Source organism: Macaca mulatta, chromosome 20, assembly GCF_049350105.2.
Source record: "Macaca mulatta isolate MMU2019108-1 chromosome 20, T2T-MMU8v2.0, whole genome shotgun sequence".
NCBI classification, from domain to species: Eukaryota; Metazoa; Chordata; class Mammalia; order Primates; family Cercopithecidae; genus Macaca; species Macaca mulatta.
Genome location: NC_133425.1, coordinates 8,542,219 through 8,562,946, shown reverse-complemented (window position 1 = coordinate 8,562,946; position 20,728 = coordinate 8,542,219). Strand labels below are relative to the sequence as shown.

Genomic DNA, 20,728 nt, shown 5'->3' with positions numbered 1-20,728 from the left:
AAAGTGGCAAGAACCCAGACCCTTGGAATCCTGTGAAACCACGTGATGTTTATACGATGCTGAAGATGGAAGGATGTGAAAGTTTCCTCATGTCACCCGCAACCAAAATCATATCTTATAATGGCGATGGTGCTAAAACTGTTTACCTATTAGAACTTACTCCATGTAAATCATTCTGAACATGATTTACATACATTATTTCATTTAATCCCTATACCAGCATTGGTACTCATGCATTCACTCATTCGTTCCTTATTTAAATCATCTATAAGTATTTATAGAGTGGTAAATTATGTTCTAAGAATTGTATAGCGCTCCCAGTACACTGATTAAAGATACAAACAAGCAGACAAACAAACAAAACTCAGTCTACTTACCCGGAGGGAACTTAAAGTCTATCAGCAGAGACACACTTTAAAAATCAATTAGTTTCTTATAAAACTCATGTCCCAGCATGTTCATTCTTGAGCCCTTATCTCAGAGAAACGGAATCTTGTGTTCATACAAAAATCTGCACTTGAAGGTTTGTAATAGTTTTATTTATAAGAGCTAAAATCAGGAATTAGTCCAGATATCCATTAATAGATGAATGGTTAAACAAATTGTGGTACATACATACCATGGAATACTATACAGCAATGAAAAGGAATAAGGTGTTTATACACACAGCAGCTCCAATGAGTCTCCAGAAAATTATGCTGATCAAAAAACGTCAACCCCTAAAAGTCAGGTACTATATGGGTCCGTTTATTGAAATGTCCAAGCTTTTAAATGGAGAGATTAGTGTTTGCCAGAAATTAGGAATTGGTAGTGGGGGCAGAGGTGATTGTAAAAAGAAAAACAGAAGGGATCCAGTGGTGATGGAAATGTTTGTTATCCTGACTGTGGTGTTGGATGCACAAACCTACATGTGCGATAAAATTGTAGAGAACCAAATACAACTACCACCACTCCACACACACACACACACACACACACACACACACACACACACACACACACACATATTAATGCATGTAAAATTGGGGAAATTTGAATAAAATCAGTGGGTTGTACCAAAATCAATATCCTAGATGTGATCACTGTACTTTAATTTTGCCAAATGTTACCACTGGGGAAAAGTGTGTAAAGGGTACATTGGAACTCTCTGTATTATTCCTTACAGCTGCATGTGAATCTGCAATTATCTCAATAAAAATTCCAACTAAAAATCAAATTATACAGTTAATTTTCTGAGGCCCATTGTGGTAAATGCTATAAAGAAAAAGAACAGGTTGCTAAAAAAAAAAAAAAAAGAAAAGAAAAAAGTAAGGAATCTATAGATAGCAAAGGGCTGGATTGAGACTGAGGGTGAGGGAAGGCTTTTCTGAAGAGGCGGCATTTCATTGGGCAACTGAGGGATGAGGCGTTGGCGAGGAGAAAGGTGGGTGGGAAAATGTTCCAGAAAAGGAAACTGTGTGTGGCAGGGATGTAAGAAATGGTGTGCGTGCTCAGGCAATAGAGAAGGAACATTCAGTACAAGAAGGCAGTGGCCAAAAGATGAGGGGCCATCTTAAAGCTCTAACACCCAGCCAGTGACCGCCCTGAACTCGTGCAGGAGTTATTATTTTGCCATTGATTCTGCTGCAATCCAGTAAGGCACAGAGAAACTGTGAGGTCGCAGAACTAGGAAGTATCAGATCCAGGATTAAACACCCAAAATACTATTCTGTCCTCAGCCTCCCTTAAAAAACATCTTTATGAGTTTAAAAGGGCCAGGGGTGGGGGCTCATGCCTGTCATCCCAGCACTTTGGGAGGCTGAGGTGGGAGGACTGCTTGAGTCCAGGAGATTGAGATCAATCTGGCCAATATAGCAGGACCTCATCTCTACAAGAAGTTAAAAAATTAACTAGGCGTGGTGGCGAGTGTCTGTAGTCCCAGCTACTCAGGAGGCTGAGGTGGGAGTATCGCTTGAGCCCAAGATTTCAAGGCTGCAGTGAGCTGTGATAGTGCCCATGCACTCCAGCCTGGGATACAGAGCAGGAGTCTGTATCTTAAATGAATGAATGAATAAAGTTAAACATAAACATACTTCTCAATCCAGCAACACCACTCCTAGGAATTTACCCAGGAGAACTAAGAATTGTTATACAGAATTACCTGTACATAAATGCTTACAGCAACTTTTTCATAATCAGCAAAACCTGGAAACAACCCAACTGCCCTTCTACTAGTGAATAAACTGTGGTGCATTCATGCTGTAGAATGCTACTCAGCAACAAAAGGGAAGAAAGAACTATTGATAGATGCAACTACCTGGACGAATCTCAAATCCATTACATAGAGAGAAGTCAGGCCTAAAGGCTACCTACCTCTGATTCCATTTGTAAGACATTCTGGAGACACCAATACTATAGGGACAGAAAAGAGATTGGCAATTCTCAGGATCTAGAGTTGGGGACTAACTATAACCAGGCCCTAGGAAAGTTTTTGGAATGATGAATATGCTCCAAATCATGCAGACGCTGGTGATTGTTACATCACTGCCTGCACTTACTGAAACTTGAAGAACTGTGTGCAAAAAAGGGTACATTTTACTGTGTGTAAATTATGCCTCAGTAAACCTGACTTTGATGCAATGATCTGATGAGATGATCCAGATCAAGTCCAGAAGAGATCCTTTCTCACTTCTGGCAAGCTCTGGGTGACCCTAGGAAGCAACAATATGAGAGTCTTATTTTGGAAGATGCCAATTAAGGAAAACTGAGTAAGGATACAACTTCTGTGGAGGGTGAGGCTGAGTGGTGTTTAGGGAGAGGCGATCTGGGGGATGGAGATACAGAACGTCAAGGGTGTTTCACTGGCCAACATGGAGGGCAGCTGTTATGGAAGTGCCAACCATTTTCCTCCAACCATACCACTTTCTTAGCAAATTCATACTCCCTTCCACCATGGAAGAGGCACCATTATCTGCCTAGTGAGCTCCCCTAAACTTTTCCAGCTGTGGGAACTCATGGTGGACACTGATCCATGTTGGTTCAATGAGATCTTCTCCCTCCCAGGAATGCTGGATTGGAGTATAGAGACTGCGGAGGTGGACTAGGGGACCAGGCAGGAAGGCCATGGAAAACTGAAAGCTGAACCAAGCACTAGGGGATGAATGAAAAGAGAGAGATAAGCAGAGAGAGGTATACAAAGTCAAAATGCTTGATCAACCACTATGGAAAACCATGTGGAGATTCCTTAAAGAACTAAAAGTAGAACTACCATTTGATCCAGCAATCCCACTACTGGGTATCTACCCAGAGGAAAAGAAGTCATTATACAAAAAAGATACTTGCACACGCATGTTTATAGCAGCACAATTCACAATTGTAAAAATGTGGAACCAACCCAAATGCCCATCAATCAATGAGTGCATTGAAGAAACTGTGAGATACACACACACGCACACGTGCTCACACGCGCGCACACACACACACACACGATGGACTATTCAACCATAAAAAAGTAATGAATTAATGGCATTTGCAGCAACCTGGATGAGATTGGAGACTATTATTCTAAGTGAAGTAACTCAGGAATGGAAAACCAAACATCATATGTTCTCACTCATAAGTGGGAGCTAAGGTATGAGAATGCAAAGGCATAAGAATGACACAGTGGACTCTGGGGACTCAGGGAGAAAAGGTGGGAAGGAGGTGAGGGGTAAAGGACTATAAATTGGGTGCAGTGTGTACTCTTAGGTGATGCGTGCACCCAGATCTCACAAATCACCACTGAAGAACTTACTCATGTAATCAAACACCACCTGTTCCCCAATAACATATAGAAATATATTTTTTAAAAAGAACGATAACAGGAAAAAAATGCTTAATCAACCAGAGACAAGAGAGCAGAAGGCTCCAGGGAGAGGGTGCAAGAGCAAAAGGCAGCAGAAAGTCTGCTTGATAACTTTTAATATCCATATATTTCCCCATATTTCATGCAACTGAGTTTTGTGAAATACCTTTCGATTCTTATAATGATATATCTTTATACAGGATGAGTTTCTGTTCCTTGCAATTAAAGAATTCCTAAGACCCTGTGCCTTGCAATGAGTTGGGGGTGAGCAAATATCTGTGGAATCCAGGAATAAATGAAATCCCCTTTGCAAACACCATTTACTTGTTCCTCTGACTGGTAGCCTGAGCAAATGCTGGAAAGAAAATGGGTTTCGGAAGTGAGTGGTGGATTCTGTGCCCCCTTTTTAGAAATTGCTTTAGTCGGCTAGGTGCGGTGGCTCGCACCTGTAATCCCAGCAGTTTGGGAGGCTGAGGTAGGTGGATCACCTGAGGTCAGGAGTTTGAGACCAGCTTGGGCAACAAAGAGAAACCCTGTCTCTACAAAAAATTAGCCAGGCGTGATGGCACGTGCCTGTGGTCCCAGCTATTCTGGAGGCTGAGGTGGGAGGATTGCTGGAGCCCAGGAGGTAAAGGTTGCAGTGAGCTATAATTGTGCCACTGACCTCCTGTCCAGCCTGGGTGACAGAGCAAGACCTTTTCTAGGAAAAGAAAAGAAAAATAAAAGGAAAAGAAAAGAAAGGAAGGGAGGGAGGAAAAGAGAGAAAGAAAGATTATCTTGGTCTGCAGAGAGGAGGTCAAGATTGTCTCCTGGATTCAAACTTAAGCAAACTATAAATAACCCATGTTTCCCTCAATAGACTCTCTCCTGACAGTCACTCCGTTTATGATGACTGATTTGCATATTGCTCTCAGTGTCTGGACACTCTCTTCTCATCTAGACTAGAAACCCCATGAAGAAAAGAACATGTTGTGTATTTTCTCTCTCTTCCAACACCAGATATCATGCCCAGAAAATGGTAATAAGAATAGTAGTTAACACATACATAATGGTCTCTCTGTGTGTGTATGTGTGCAATCCTTTTTCACTACAAACTTGGGAGAGATATACAGTGTTAGAACTATCTGTGTTTCATAGAAGAAAAGACTAAAGTACAAAGCAGGCAAGTGTTTTGTGCAAAGTCACCTGGCTCTCACACAATAAGGGAAGCAGTCCATCTGCCTCCAAGTGTATGCTAAACTACCCCCTAAGCAGAAGCTCATTAAATACACATGCAATCGCGCTGGGTGCGGTGGCTCACACCTGTAGTCCCAATACTTTGGGAGGCTGGGACAGTCAGATCACTTAAGGTCAGGAGTTTGAGACCAGCTTGGCCAACACAGTGAAACTCCATCTCTACTAACAATATAAAAATTAGCCAGGCATGGTGACACACACCTGTAATCCCAGCTATTCAGGAGGCTGAGGCAGGAGAATTGCTTGAATCCAGGAGGCGGAGGTTGCAGTGAGCCAAGATCATGCCACTGCACTTCAGCCTGGGTGAAGGAGACTCACCCTGTCTCAAAAAATAAAAATAAATAAATAACAATAATAATAATAATAAAATAAAATAAAACAAAAGAAAAGAAAGAAAGAAAAAAGGAAAGCAAAAAAAAATCACAGGCAACTGATTCAAGAGGCCCAGAGTAACTGCCATTACGTACTCTTTCTTTAGTGAGTACAAATATGGCCATAGGGTAGTGGTTCTCAAGCAGAGGGCGATTTTGCACCCCAGGAGATATTAGACCATGTTTTGACTCCAGGATGAAAGGGTGTTACTGGTGTCTAGTGGGGAGAGACCAGGGATTTTGCCAAACATTCTACAATGGATAAAACACGTATCGATGAACTATCAATCTTGTCAAAAACGTCAGCAGGGCCCCTGTTGAGAAATATGCGCTAGGATGCCGGCTGACTGCTCCAGCCACTCTGTTCTTATGTGGAAAGGGTTCTCTGAAAGTAGCTGCCCCACTGAGATGTCACTCAAGCTTGTCCCTGGACTATAGCCATAGTGGCCTTTATTGCATGATGATCTCCACATGGACTCCCTGTCACAGGATCCAATGGCAAAGGCACACGGGCCTACCTCTTAGCTACCAGCACCTTATTACTCTCTTTGGACAAAGGTGAGGTGACCCTGGGGATCCCTTGGACATTGTGCAGATACTGTGCAGGTCTTTCTTAACCAACAGTTTGGGGATGACCTACTCTTAATAGTCTTAGGATCTGTGGAGGGAGAAGAAGGTCTCTATTCTGGAAGGCAGAACACCCAGATCTAAGTGAAGCTGGGGAAGTTACCTAAGTCCTCTGAAACACAGGTTTACTCATTTTGCAATGAAGCCAAGGCTGGATGGATGAGGAGAACAACTGAATTCAGTCAAGGTGTATATCATGTTTTCCTTTGCGTTTGCAAAATTACCAAAACTCTGTGGTCAGTGAAGTCAAACTCAGAGCCAGGATTCAGAAGCTGGCTCTCTTTCCATAGCAGGCACAATCTGTTTTGAATACAGATCCAGTTGTAGAGGGAACCAAACACCCTCAGAGCAGTTGATGTGGCACCAGGCCTGGAGTCAGTGAATGCAACATCTGCTGATGTGGCCACCTGGGCTGCCATGTTTTTACCAGGCCCACTGTGTTCTCAAAGCTCATACCTGATCAGGACCATAATGAGCCAGTGATCTATTTCCCTTTCAGCCCTCATGAGTCCTTGAGGGCTGGTTCCTCAGGGATAGAAAGCTTAGCCATTTCTGGAAGTTGCCTTTCCTTGTGGGATTTCACATAAGAGAAAGAGGAACTCACCTCTTCCCAGAGAAGCACTCATTCAGGTCAGGTAACATCAGGGCCAGCTTACGTCGCACATTATGCCTGGTCTACTAGTTCAGAGCATGATGTGACCACAGATAGCCTGATGCCCCCAGCTCACCTCCATGCCAGGCCATCCCTCCTCTCTATTCCCATCACATTTTATTTTGATGTCTAATGTGGCCCTGGCTATAACATAGTATCGGCCTGTCCCTTTATCCCAAAACCAGCAAGCACCAATAGGACGGGGCTGGATTCTGTGGCCACTGCAACCTGGACGCTATGCTCAGGCCCGAGTGTGGTGAGGACTCAGTAAATGCCTGCTGAATAAACGAGTAACAGAAAGCCTGGCTTACGCACAGAGAAATGAATTCGAGAGTAAACCCCCAAAGAGACCACCTGGTGAAAAGCAGAAAATATCATTAAGTGAAAACAAGACATTTCTGAGAAATCCGCATTTCAGCTTTACCAAAGAGATGCTGGTACCACTTTGCCCAAGTGACATGTTATAAACAGAGAAAATGCAGCATTTATTTCTATTACACTGAAGCTTCCTCTGTGTAAGTCAGAGAGGGTAGACACTCAGCATGGGGTCCCCCATGGCCAAAGATCCGTGTTTTAAAAAAAAGAAAGAAAGAAAAGGAGAGAAAAAAATATATTTAAAAAAACCAAGAGTCTCCAGAAACCTATGTCACTTTTAGAATCAGATAAAATAGGACTTCTTATCCATCCCTCATCAGTCTTTACATTTTAAAATCCAGGTCCTAAAAGAACTATAATCAAATATTTTTTAAGAAAAAAAAAAAAGCCAGAAGAAAGCAATCGAACAATCAAATTTTAACCATCTTCACTCTCTAGACCCGGTCAGAATAATTCCCTTTCGACAAGATAAATTTAGGCTGAGAACAAGACAGACTTGGCCCAGCTCCATAATTCGTTGGCAGCTTTAATCTTCAGAATGAATATCAGTGTACATTTCAGGTTTTATTGCATTTTTTAAACAAATGATATTTTAAGTTCAAACTGAATACATCATGAGTTGGCAATTTGTAATATGTTTTCACTGAAAATGAAATAAAAATAAAATTCCTTTAGACTTTTTGACATGAATTGCAGACTTGCAAAAAGACTGGTTATAGAGAATGCAGGATAGTAAAGGATACAAACAGAAGTCAATAGGAAAGAAATGCATTCCACAGACAGTCATGATCAATTTTAATGAACTCTAAAAGGATGAATACAATTTCTCAAAAGGATATGCTGGTAATATTGGACAGATCTATACGATGTAAAGAAATACATTTAGTCAATCATCTAAATGGTTGGCCTTCAAAATATCCAACACCCTCTGGCTTGCAAATGTCAGATATACATAGAAATCTTTATGTAGATATTTTGATCTTGGGTAAATTTAAGACTTCACCATCTAGAGATGCTGACAGAGGTCTGATCTCTCTTTAAACATTATAGAACATGTATCTAATTAGCTGGTATACTTGCAATTCAATCAAGGGGTAGGTAAATAGGCACACATTTGCAACTGGGCAATTCATTGAATGCATATACCAAGTATGACCGTATCAACCATCTCCAAGTTAAAACCATGTGCACAGAATTTACCTTACAATTTTGTAAACCAAAACAGAGCCAAACACCACTATGGATTAATTAAGCAACCAATTTAGCTGCCTACGGAATCAACTGAATGACAGGTAATGCTAGCATTATTCTGCATCGACCAGCAATAAGGAGCTGACATAGAATTCTTGCCTCTTTTCTTTAAAATATTAACGTATTAGTATTATATTTTTGCCTTTCATTTTCTTCTACTAGACTTTCATACCCTTTTTCTTCTCGAGTTAGTCATCTTCTGTAATAAGAATGTCTCTAGAAGAGCTGCAAAGTGTTCTCAAACACTGAGGTGGGAATTCTTACGTTAACTAGTATACTAATTTTATTTTAACTGATATTCCTATGTTTTCTATACTGGACTAAACTTCCTTGTGCTATGCTAAATAAATATCTTGACCATTCTTTGCCTATAGAAGTCCTTGGCTATGTCTTTTGGATGGCTATCTGCCCTGGTAGACTCCTCTCAAGCTTCTTGGGCCTTTAAGGAACCCTACCACCAAGGCTAAGAAGTTTCAGCTTTCAGACTTAAATACCTGTATTTTATGAACATCTAGATTATTAGACATCTAGTTTAGGATCCTAGATTATGAACATCTAGGTTAAATTACCACTAGCTACACTGACGATTGTGGCTTCATCCCAATTAAATGGTGTCCTATTCACTTTGATTGTTAGAATAACTTTCTTCTGGTGGCACAGAGAATGTACAACATCCCACCTGGAGGTGGGTGGGAGATGGGGGCAGGCAATTCAGGAAAGGTTTCCGAAAGAAGGAGATATCTGCATAGAAACCACACTGGATCTTCCCTGAGTAACCACAGATGCATTGCAGTAGAATATCATGATATTTTGCTTCTGAAAATCTATCCTCATCTTTGTTAATAACCAACAGATACCATTCCTCCAGGATGAATAACGTGGAAAAAAAATCATTAAATAAAAGTCGGTTAATTGCATTTCTTAAGAAATCCAACTTTTTAATGTTTCTTCTGAGAACAGAACAGCAGTATAGTCAAAGGATCAATTATCTTTCTTTAAAAAATGCAGAATACAACATTTGCTATTCTTAAAGGGCTGCAGACACATTCCCATTTCTTTCAATAAGAATAACTTGAAAAAGATGCAAAATTATACCATCTACGATTTGCTGCACACAAGCTGCTTTTGATTATATTGCCTCACAAACTAGATACTTTGCTGGGACACATCAAACTGTTTATCACTAAACATTTGAGATTCCACTCAGATAATTTACACATAATTAGACAGAAGCCCACACTTCTGAGCAGCAGCATTACCTCCTTTCTAACAGACTATTCTAAAGAACATTTTTGGTAGCATAATGAGTATTTTATGAGGATTTGTAATCAGTCTTAACATAGGTGGGAACAAAGGTGAATTACTCCTCAACACGATCAAATCATTACATAACTCAATGCAGAATAATGATGAACTGAGGTTGGGAGAGGTAACCTGCCCAGGAATTTGGAGGAGTTAGGAAATTCTGGTCTTTTCCAGAGGCATAAAATGAATTAAGTGATCCCCTAGGAGGCAGAAAAATTAAAAAAAAAAAAAAAAAAAAAGAATCAGTCAAGGATAGAAGCCTCCTACTTAGATTTCCCTATTCTTTGCCTGCTATCAGGGAAGGAGATGAAAAGACAGAATATAGAGGAAGGAAGAAAAACTAATGGCATTTTCTATCCACAGAGTCTTTCGTCGTCCTAATGGATGCCCAGGCTCTTCAGGGTCTAGCCTTGTTTTTTCTGGACATCTGTCCTAAGACACAAACAAACCTAGCTGCCTCCAAACAGACTAACATCACTCAAACTCATAGAGCCATCAGGGAGGAGAGGAACATTAGGGGGCGTGGAGAAAGTATCACCATTTCATGACACAAAGGCTGCAGCCAGAAATAGCTCAGTCCCTGGATACTGCTTCACTCTGCAGCTTCACTTCAGACTTGGCATGGTCCCTCCAAGGGGTACTTCAGAATCGCCACCTTGCAGGGTCTCTTTAAATCTACAAACCTGATTTGTCTCATTTCCATTTATGAATAAGGATGTATGTTTGGGAGTTTCTTTATTGTCTTTACAACTAGAAATGATCTGTATCATGCTTTTCTGAATGAAATTTAGGCAGTGTATAATCTCAGCTATCTTCAGTTTATATGATGACACATTTTGTTGTTGTTGTTGTTGTTTGTAGATTATTTCTAAGGGGGAGGGTCAGCAATACCAAGGCTTACAGCAACCCCTGGGGCTGCCTCTCAGATCCTTCTGCACAGGCTGGAGTGGACATTCTCTACAGCCTCATCTACCTCCAAACTAGGCAACATGTAAAGCTATACCTTGCAGATGATATCTTTGAGGCTGTAGATCACGAAGTGGATATTTTGATGCTTGTGGCATACACCATCAAAACAATGCCTATTAATCTCATAACTATAATCCCAGGAGAGAGTGTGTCCAGAACTCCAATTATGTTCCCTGCATCAGATAAGCTCATCATTTGCACAGATTTCAACCCAACCTATCATCCAAATTAGCAGCCTTTCCAGAACAGGTTATCTTTCACTAAAGAAGTCCAGCAATTAGCAACAAGAGCAAAAATACCAAATTCTACATAGTTATGGAAGCATATGTATGTAGGTATGTCAAAAATTTATGTATAAGAAAATCTATGTATGGTAATGCCTGGCAAGTGATCACTGCTGATACATATTTGATAAATGAATGAATGATGAAGCATCAGAAGCAACACACATGTCTAAAATAAGCAAATGGTTAAGCAGAGGGTAATCTATTAACACATTTGAATATTATATAACCATTAGAAATGAAGTTTTCATGGAATATCTAATGGCATACATGGGAAATAGCATGGCACAATGCTATTTTTGAATGAGTTAGTAGTGTAGCATGTGATCTCAATTGTCTGTTTCCTCCCTTCCTCTCTCCCTCTCCCCCTTCTTTTTCTCTTTCTCTCTCCATCCCTCTCAGATATAAGCAAAAGTTCACAGATTGATGGAGAAGAGGGATCCAGAGCCCTGCCTGCTCAGCACTGCCTTCCTGTCCTCTCCACCACCCCCTGACCACCTGCTCAGATTCTTGAACGTCATGAGGTCAATTAGCAGCTAATGCTCTTGGGCAGGTGCAGTGGCTCACACCTGTAATTCTATCACTCTGGGAGGCCAAGGCAGGCAGATCACTTCAAGCCAAGAGTTTGAGACAGCCTGGCCAACATGGCAAAACCCAGTCTCTACTAGAAATACAAAAATTAGCCAGGTGTGGTGGCACACACCTGTAATTCCAGATACTCAGGAGGCTGAGCCATGAGAATCACCCAAACCTGGAAGGTGGAGATTGCAGTGAGCTGAGATTATGTCACTGCACTGCAGCCTGGGTGACAGGGTGAGACCCGGCCTCAAAAAAATAAAATAAAATGCTCTATCTCAAATAAATAAACAAATAAACAAAAACTAATGACCTCATTCAACCCTTCAAACTTGGCCCATAAGGAGACCTAGTTCCAGAGATAAATGATCAGTTTAAGGTTAGTGTCAGAAGCAAGTACAAAGCAGAGAAGTCCCAAACTCTCAGGCATCCAACATATGTATGTATTCTCCAAGCTAAAAAGGAAACTGAGTTTGCTAAACTTGCATAAACTTGTGTGTGTGGTGTGTGTGTGAGGGGTGTGTACTTTACAGTTCCATCTCTTCCTTATGGTGTATTTCTGAGCAAAGCAGTTAAACTTTCTGAATTTCAGTTCTCTCAAGCATAAAATGGGGATAACAAAGCATACCTCCTCGATGAGTCTGTTGTGAGGATTAAATGACCTAATGCAAGTAGCTCCTAACATTACTTGGAACATAGTAAGCACTCAATAAACATCAGCTAATTTTATATAATTTGTTGATGCTGTGACTGCCATTTGAAAGACTACAGAGAGAAATCTCCAGGATAGACAAAGGCATCATAAACAAATGTCTCAGTTGGCTTCCTGGATTTCATAAAGCCAGTGGGAAAATTCCACACTTATGTTTTCTCTAGTACTTTGTGTCATTTCAAATATCTAAGTGCTGTATTTTACTTAGTGGAAAGGAGGGTCCTTCAACCACCGTTCAGGAACAAACCTTGGGGATTTAATAAAAAGTATTATAGACCAGTAATACTACAGAAAAAGAGAAACAACGACATACTGAGAGAATTACATAATACATCTATGTATGGTAGATAATGAAATTATGCAGTAGCAGAGAGAAAGAGAGAAAGGCAAAGCAACGCAACCCTGGAAAAATAAACAAGTTTATGAACAACAGAATGAAATGGGCATGGCAAATATCTTCTCCATTGTATTCTGAGGAATGGGGAATTTAGATAAAGTTACTAAACATCCTGTATTTAAAAATAAGGTCCACGATTCATCAAAATAGAGCTTCCCAATTGAAAAGGCAGTTTCTTTTACATTTTCTCATTCATTGTCAGGAAAATCCTGGGAGATAAGTATCTTGTTTGCAACTTTTCCACTGAAAAATGAAGGCAGAAAGAGGTTAACCCACTTGGTCTATGGTACTAAGCTTATATATGCTAAAGCTGGGATTTGCACTTAAGTCATCATCAAATGCCAGGGACCCTTGATGCAGCAGAGAGAATCTAAAATGAAATCATTCTTGTTTAGGTTAGAAACAAGAAAGGCATCAGGTCATTATCCAGAATATCAGTCCAACAGGAGGTCTGGACAGCATGCAGAAAACAAGCATCTCAAAGACACAGCAGAGAGTGCTGTTTCCAAAACTGAGCATAACATTCTGGCTCATGGATGAGAAAAAGCAAAAGGGAGGAAAGAAGGAAGGGAGGGAGGGAGGAAGGAAGGAGAAAAAGAAGGAAGGAGGGAAGGGAGGGAAGGAGGGAAGGGAGGGAAGGAGGGAAGGGAGGGAAGGAGGGAGGGAGGGAGGAAGGAAGGAAGGGGAAAGGAGGAAGGGAAGGGAGGGAAGAAGGAAGGGAGGGAGGTGAAGGAAAGAAAAGGAAGGAAGGGAGAGAGGGAGGGAGGGAAAGAAAAGGAAGGAAGGAATGAAGGAAGGAAGGAAAGAAAAGGAAGGAAGGAAAGAAAAGGAAGGAAGAAGGGAAGAAAGTGAGGGAGGAAGGAAGGAGGGGAGGGAGGAAGAAATAAGGGAAGGAAGGAAGAAAGGAGGGAGGGAAGGGAGGGAAGGGAGGGAAGGAAGAAGGAAGGGAGGGGAGGGAGGGAGCAGAGGGGAGGATTTTAAAAGAAAACAAGAGTCACTGGTTCTGTGACAAGAATACAAAGCAAGAGAAACCTCCTGAGAGGCTTCAGGAGCTTCAGGAGATCTCAATTGTGTATGTTTCCTCCCTTCCTCTCTCCATCTCTCCTTTCTTTCTCTCCTTCCCTCCCTCCACCCATCTCAGATGTAAGTAAAAATTCACAAATTGATGGAGAAGAGGGATCTGGAGCCCTGCCTGCTCAGCATTGCTTTCCTGTGCTCTCTACCACCTGGCAAGTGATAGTTGCCTATAAATATATGATGAATGAATGAATGATGCAGAATAAGAAGCAACATACATGTCTAAAACAGGGAAACGGGCCAGGCATGGTAGCTGATGCCTGTAATCCCAGCCTTTTTGGATACTGAGGCAGGTGGATCACTCGAGGTCAGGAATTCGAGCCCAGCCTGGCCAACATGGTGGAACCCCATCTCTACTAAAAATACAAAAATTAGCCGGGTGTAGTGGTGGGCGCCTGTAATCCCAGCTACTCGGGAGGCTGAGGCAGGAGAATCACTTGAGCCAGGGAGGCGGAGGTTGTAGTGAGCTGAGGTCATACCAGTGCACTCCACTCTGGGTGACAGAGCGAGACTCTTTCTCAAAAAAATAAAATAAAATAGGGAAATGGTTAAGCAAAGAGTAATCTATTAACATTTAAACATTACACAACCATTATAAATCAAGTTTTCAGGAGCATTTGCAGTCTTACAAACCCCAACGATGGGGAATGAAGAAGATGTGACCACAAGTCCTTATCACTCTCTCTACAAAGTGGCCTTCTCTATTCCCAAAAACAGTATGATGACTTCAAAGAGGTCTGAGCAGCAAGAGGGGAATAGGTGGTGATACTGCAGAAAAGCAAGCCTGAGGGGATATTTCCAGGAGGGCGGAGGCACCCATGGATGTCAAGTAATTTATATGCACAGGGGATGGGTTGTGAGAAAGCCTCTGCCTTGGCCATAGCTTTGAGATTTTTTTTTTTTTCCTGAGTGAAACCCAGATATTTACAATAAGAGCCTAAGAGACGGTTAGCTATGGATACGGAGAACTACTTCAGCTTTCTAGAAGCAGGACCGACTTTATCCCGACCCCCATGAAATATTTTCTTTTCCTGTTTCCTGACATCTGGCATTTGAGCCATCAATGGCACGTCAGACGGTGTTGGTTGGTGGTCACGTATCTTCTAAGTTTAGTATTAAGTTGCTTGCATAACTATGCTTCAACTCATAACATCAAGCTTCTAGTTATTGTACTAATATACATGTATCTTAAAAAAAAACAATGAGACATTTAATACATGATAAAACAAGTGATACAAAGAAACTGGCAAAAATTACAATAGTGGCCATGGGTCACCAAAGCATCATTGAAGTTTTAAAGGGTCATTTTTAGATGCAGAAGAAAAATCATTGCAGGGATTAGGGAGAGTTTGATACGCGCTTCCCCCAAGAAATAACAAAGATCCAGTTGTTGCAACCCAGGCCCGTCTTTTTGAAGCTAAGAAGACACCTGTGAATATTCTCACATACAAAAAGGACAGAGATCAAACATTAGGAAACACGTGTAGACAAAGGCAAACATGGGACAGAATGCTCAAGTGCATCCCGTCTCCATTTAGGGGACAAGTACGCTAAGAATATGGACGTGAATTTTATATTTAGGCTGCACTCATGATCCTTCAAAAATGTGCACAATGTGATACACTCTATTTCAGGTCTCCTTTGGAACTATGATGCAATGCAGCAAAATAAGGGAGGCTTAAATTACCCAGCAATTTAAGCAGGGCTAATAAAGATGCAGGCCCCAACTTGCACATGTGTGTCTTCCAAATGACTCAGCACCCAGCCCCACCATAACCCCTAAGTCTCCATTCCTAACAATGATGGAAAGGGGATTCCCGATTATAAAAAGGATTTTCGTTAAAATATAATGCTCTTATCGAAAAGAAAAGTTTTAGAGAGTTGGCTCAGAAAGGGAGAAAGTGGGGAAAGTTGAGAGGGAAGGAAGAAGAGAGCTAGCCAGCTAACAGATGCAAAGTCAAGCATCAGTGGGTTTAATCAGATGCAGTCAATTACTGAAATAAACAATAGTGAATGTTTCTAGAGCTTCCATTTTTAAAGAGAAGGTAGAATAGTAGAGGTTTGTCTAACAGCAACTTATTTAGCATTTTAAACACTGAATTTTAAGACTTATTTTATCTCATAGGAATAAATACGATTCTAGTCTGTGGGCCAGCAGTGAGCCACCACTGCATTGAAGGAGGTCTGAATCTGCCCAGTGGTATCTTCCCTTATCACTGTTAGGTGTTTTTACTTCCCTTAAACTTCTTAAATTTCCATCCACAAAGGAGAAGCTTATTTGAAATAACAAATAATTCTGTTTGGTTTTTCATAAAAACCAGACAGATGCTTCCAGGTCATTCACATGTTAGTGTGAATTACTTCAATCAGACTGCTTTCCTGTTTCACACTTAGCTGAGAAGGTCCTCTCAGGTTCCTGCTCCTGCCTGGAGGCAGAATAGAGCCCTGGCTAAGGCTCAGACTCAAGGTTCGCATTGCCTACACTGGGTTCCCATCTCAGCTGCACCTCAGAACAAGAAGTATTACTAGTTTCTCAGTTTGTAAAATGAAGACAGTAGCATCTACTTTCCACAGTGTTTGACGCTCCTGGTACGAGCATGATATGTGTTTCCTCTTGGCTTTACAAAACAGACGAGATAAAAAGGGGAAGCTCTAAACAGGGCAATAGCGATTTTTACCTACCAAATTAATTAAGTATGTAATAATACCAAAAAAAATGTTGGTAATGACTAGGTTAAACAGCATGCTAACAGGCTATGGTTATGGGGTGTGCAGGGGTACAATCAGTTCAAAAAGCAGCATAAAATCGATTCACGCAGCATAAAGATGCTCGTATCTTCTGACACTGAAATAATACTTTTTGGCATTCAGCCCAAGGAAATATTCAAAAACGTAAACAAAGGCTTGAGTATAAGAAAATTCTCTGTGACATTATTCATAATAATAGTAAGGAGAAAGATAAAAAACATCTTCAACATGAACAGAGGTGATAACTTTTGGTACAATAGAACACTATGGAATCATTACATGTAATTTCCCAAAATGATTCATGGCATGGTAAAATGTTCACATTTTGATACCAAGTAAAAAATTATAGGATAAATTCCAAAAATTCACTATGAGTCGAATAGTGTAAGCTTTCTCTCCTGTCTACCTCTCTCTCTCCCCCGCCAACACACACACGCAAACACACACACACACACACACACACATCCCAAAAAGAGAAATACCAAAATGTTTCTAAACAGTGATTATTTGGGGGTGATGAGCAGCTAATGGGTGATTTTTGCTCTTGCATGTGTTTCTCAATATTTTTAAATGATCATATGTTGCTTTTCTAAACAGATTTAAAATGGGTTAAAAGGGGTGTGTGTATGTGTATGTGTGTGTGTGTGTGTGTATGTCTACGTCTAGCGGGACGCACTGAGAAGAGAAAAAGAAAATGTGGAACAAGTCACCAAAGTGCTGTATATTCCGGAATAACTGGAAATTGCTCACTGGTTTAACATCTTTACTATTTCATATATTTTCAGTGGAAGACGAAGGACCATGGGGAGTGAGGGTTAACATGACCCATAGGCCTATTCTTTTTTTTTTTTTTTTTTTGAGATGGAGTCTTTCTCTGTCGCCCAGGCTAGAGTGCAGTGGCGTGATCTCAGCTCACTGCAACCTCTGCCTTCAGGGTTCAAGCGGTTGTCCTGCCTCAGCCTCCTAAGTAGCTGGGATTATGGGTGTGCACCTCCACACTCAGCTAATTTTTGTATTTTTAGTAGAGACGGGGTTTCACCATGTTGGCCAGGCTGGTCTCGAACTCCTGACTTCGTGATCTGCCCACCTCGGCCTCCCAAAGTGCTGTGATTACAGGTGTGAGCCACCACGCCCGGTTGAGACCGATTCTTTTGCCTTTGGGTGAGAAAAAGACTAGGCCCAAGGAGGCTTGAGTACTAATTCCCAAATAAAACATGGGCAGGATTGACTCACAGTTACACAAGCTCAAGTAAAAGAACTTACAATAATTACAAGACACCAACTGCAAACCATCCAGGGCATAATCTGTTCTTGATTAGCTGCAAAGAATGAGGCAATTGGCAATTCAAACTCCTCATTAGAACATATTATGGCAAGGCATCTTTGGAAAAGAGTGTCAGGCACTCCTGAGTAGCAGCAATTTGGGCAGAGGAAAGACCTGCTTACTTCTCCCAGAGAACAAGTAACTCATGCAGCCAAAACCAGTAAGAGAGAGAGAGAGTCCTCCAGGGCTGCCTGGACTTCTTCAGCAGCCTCTTCCTTGGTTTCTCCACTTCCACTTTTGCCCCCTACTGTCCGTTCCCTGAATAGCACCCAAAATATTTTGAAAATGCAAACACAGTCCTACACAGCTTCATCACATTTCAGTTCAGCAACTACAGGCTGCCTATAGGACGGTGGTCCCATAAGACGTTAATGCAGTATTTTTACAGTACCTTTTCTATGGTTAGCTATATTGAGGTGCAGGGATACTGGCCATGATGTTACAAGTGCTAATCATATTCAGTACACTAACATGCTAGGTTTGCAGCCTAGGTGCAATAAGCTAGACCACCTAGCCTAGATGTGTCGTAGACTACAGCATGTGGGTTTGTGTGAGTACACTCTGATGTTTGCACAAAGACAAGATTGCCTAACAGTTTGTTGCTCAGAACGGTGTCCCTGCCATTAAGTGCTTCTGACTCAACAAAATCTCCCCATTAAATGTTTAATTAATTTATTTATTTTTGAGACAGCGTCTCACTCTGTTGCCCTGGCTGGAGTGCAGTGGCACAAACTCAGCTCACTGCAGCCTCTGCCTCGCAGGTTCAATAAATCCTCCTGCCTCAGTCTCCCGAGTAGCTGGGACTACAGACACGCATCATCACAACCAGCTAATTTTTTGTATTTTTAGTAAAGACGGGGTTTTGCCATATTGGCCAGGCTGGTCTCCAACTCCTGACCTCAAGTGATCTACCCGCCTTGGCCTTCCAAAGTGTTGGGATTATAGGCACGAGCCATCGTGCCCGGCTTCCCATTTTATTTTATTATTTTTTAAAATTTTTGGTCGAGATGGAGTCTCATTCAGTTACCCAGGCTGGAGTGCAGTAGTGCGACCTTGGCTCACTGCAACCTCCACCTACCAGGTTCAAGCGATTCTCTTGCCTCAGCCTACTGAGTAACTGGGATTACAGGTGCACACCACCACACCTGGCTAATTTTTTGTATTTTAGTTGAGACAGGGTTTTGCCATGTTGGCCAGGCTGGTCTTGAACTGCTGACCCCAAGTGATTTGTCCACCTTGACCTCCCAAAGTGCACCAGCCACACTGTGCCCAGCTCCCCATTGCATTTAATAGGCAACACTCAGACTCTTCGTAGCGGGAGTTACTGTCCCCCACTTGGAGTCTCTTCAAGTATGCTGGCCTCCTCTCTACTCCCCTGGCTCACCCTTTTGATCCTTACTTTTGTTTTGGGGAGATTTGGTCTCAGTGGCCCTTTTCAACTTGATCTTCTCTCTCCCTATTGCTCAGTCTTCCAGGCTCCCCCCAACGCCCCCCAGGAGTGCTTCCACACCACTCATCCCCAGTCCTAAGTCACCTGCTCAAACAGGCCTTCTCTGAAAACCATTTCCAAAGTTATAATCCCTGTCCCAGTTTCTCTCTGTACTCAGTACGTGTTTTATTATTTTTTGCCTTTGTAGCATTTATCATTAGCTAAAACAATTCTTAGTTTTTGTTTACTTTTTTATTGTCAAATATGAAGAATGTAAGCTCATGATCACAGAAACCTCATTATTTTGTATACCATTGTTATGAACTGAATGTGCCCTCCGAATTCATACGTGGAAACCCTAACCCCCGATGTGATGGTGGTTCAGAGATGGGGCTTTGGGGAGGTGATTAGATTTAGATGAGGGCATGAGGTGTATTAGGCTGTTCTGTTCTTGCATTGCTGTAAAGAAATACCTGAGGCTGAGTGATTTATCAAGAAAAGAGGTTTAATGGGCTCAGAGTTCCACTGGCTTTACAGCAAACACGGTGCAGGCATCTGCTCAGCTTCTAGCAAAGCCTCAGGGGACTTTCATCATGGCGGAAAGTGACGGAAGAGCAGATGCATCACGTGACGAAAGCAGGAGCGAGGGGGCCAGAGCGTGGGGGAAGATGCCACACACTTTAAAACCACCAGATCTCCTGAGAACTCACTCACTGTCATGAAGACAGCACCAAACCATGAGGAACCCATCCCCATGATCCAGACACCTCTACCAGGCCCCACCTCCAGCACTGGGAGTTATATTTCAACATGAGATTTAAGTGGGGACACATATCCAAACTATACCAAAGGTAATCCCTCCTGATGAAATGAGTGTCCTTATCAGAAAAGCCACCTGGCCAGGCATAGTGGCTCACGCCTGTCATGCCAGAACACTGGGAGGCCGAGGCGGGCAGATCACCTGAGGTCAGAAGTTTGAGACCGGCCTGGCCAACATGGCGAAGTGTCGTCTCTACTAAAAATACAAAAATTATCCAGGCGTGGTGGTGGGTGCCTGTAATCCCAGCTACTCGGGTGGCTGAGGCAGGAGAATCGCTTGAACGTGGGAGACGGAGGTCGCAGTGAGCCAAGATCATGCACTGCACTCCAGCCTGAGTGACAGAGCAAGACTCTGTCTAAACAATAAATAAATAAATAAATAAATTAAAGAAAAGAAAACATAAAGAAAAAGAAAGAAAAGACATCTTCCCTCCACACCCACTTCTTTCCTCTCCCCCTCTCTTTCTCTCCGCCAAGGGAAGACACAGGGAGAAGGCCGCTGTCCATAAGCCACAGACACTACAGCATAATTAGACCATCCTAGGACCCTGATCTCACTTCCAGTAACCAGATCTGCAAGAGAAAAGATTTCTGTTGTCTAAGCCACCCTGTCTATGGCACTTTGCTATGGCAACCAGAGTAGACTAAGACAACTACTGCACCCTTAGTGCCCAGGGCAGAGTCTAGCCTTTATTAGTAATTCAATAAATATTGGTAGAACAAAGTGTCTGGGGGCTTATTATACTCATTTCA

General features: G+C 41.9%; 1 protein-coding gene across 31 annotated transcripts in view; it reads right to left on the bottom strand.

Annotated features, from left to right (window-relative positions):
• The window catches only part of RBFOX1 (RNA binding fox-1 homolog 1), a 2,485,711-nt gene that overhangs the window by 425,275 nt on the left and 2,039,708 nt on the right, over positions 1 to 20,728 (bottom strand). The gene's annotated exons all lie outside the window — the stretch shown is intronic.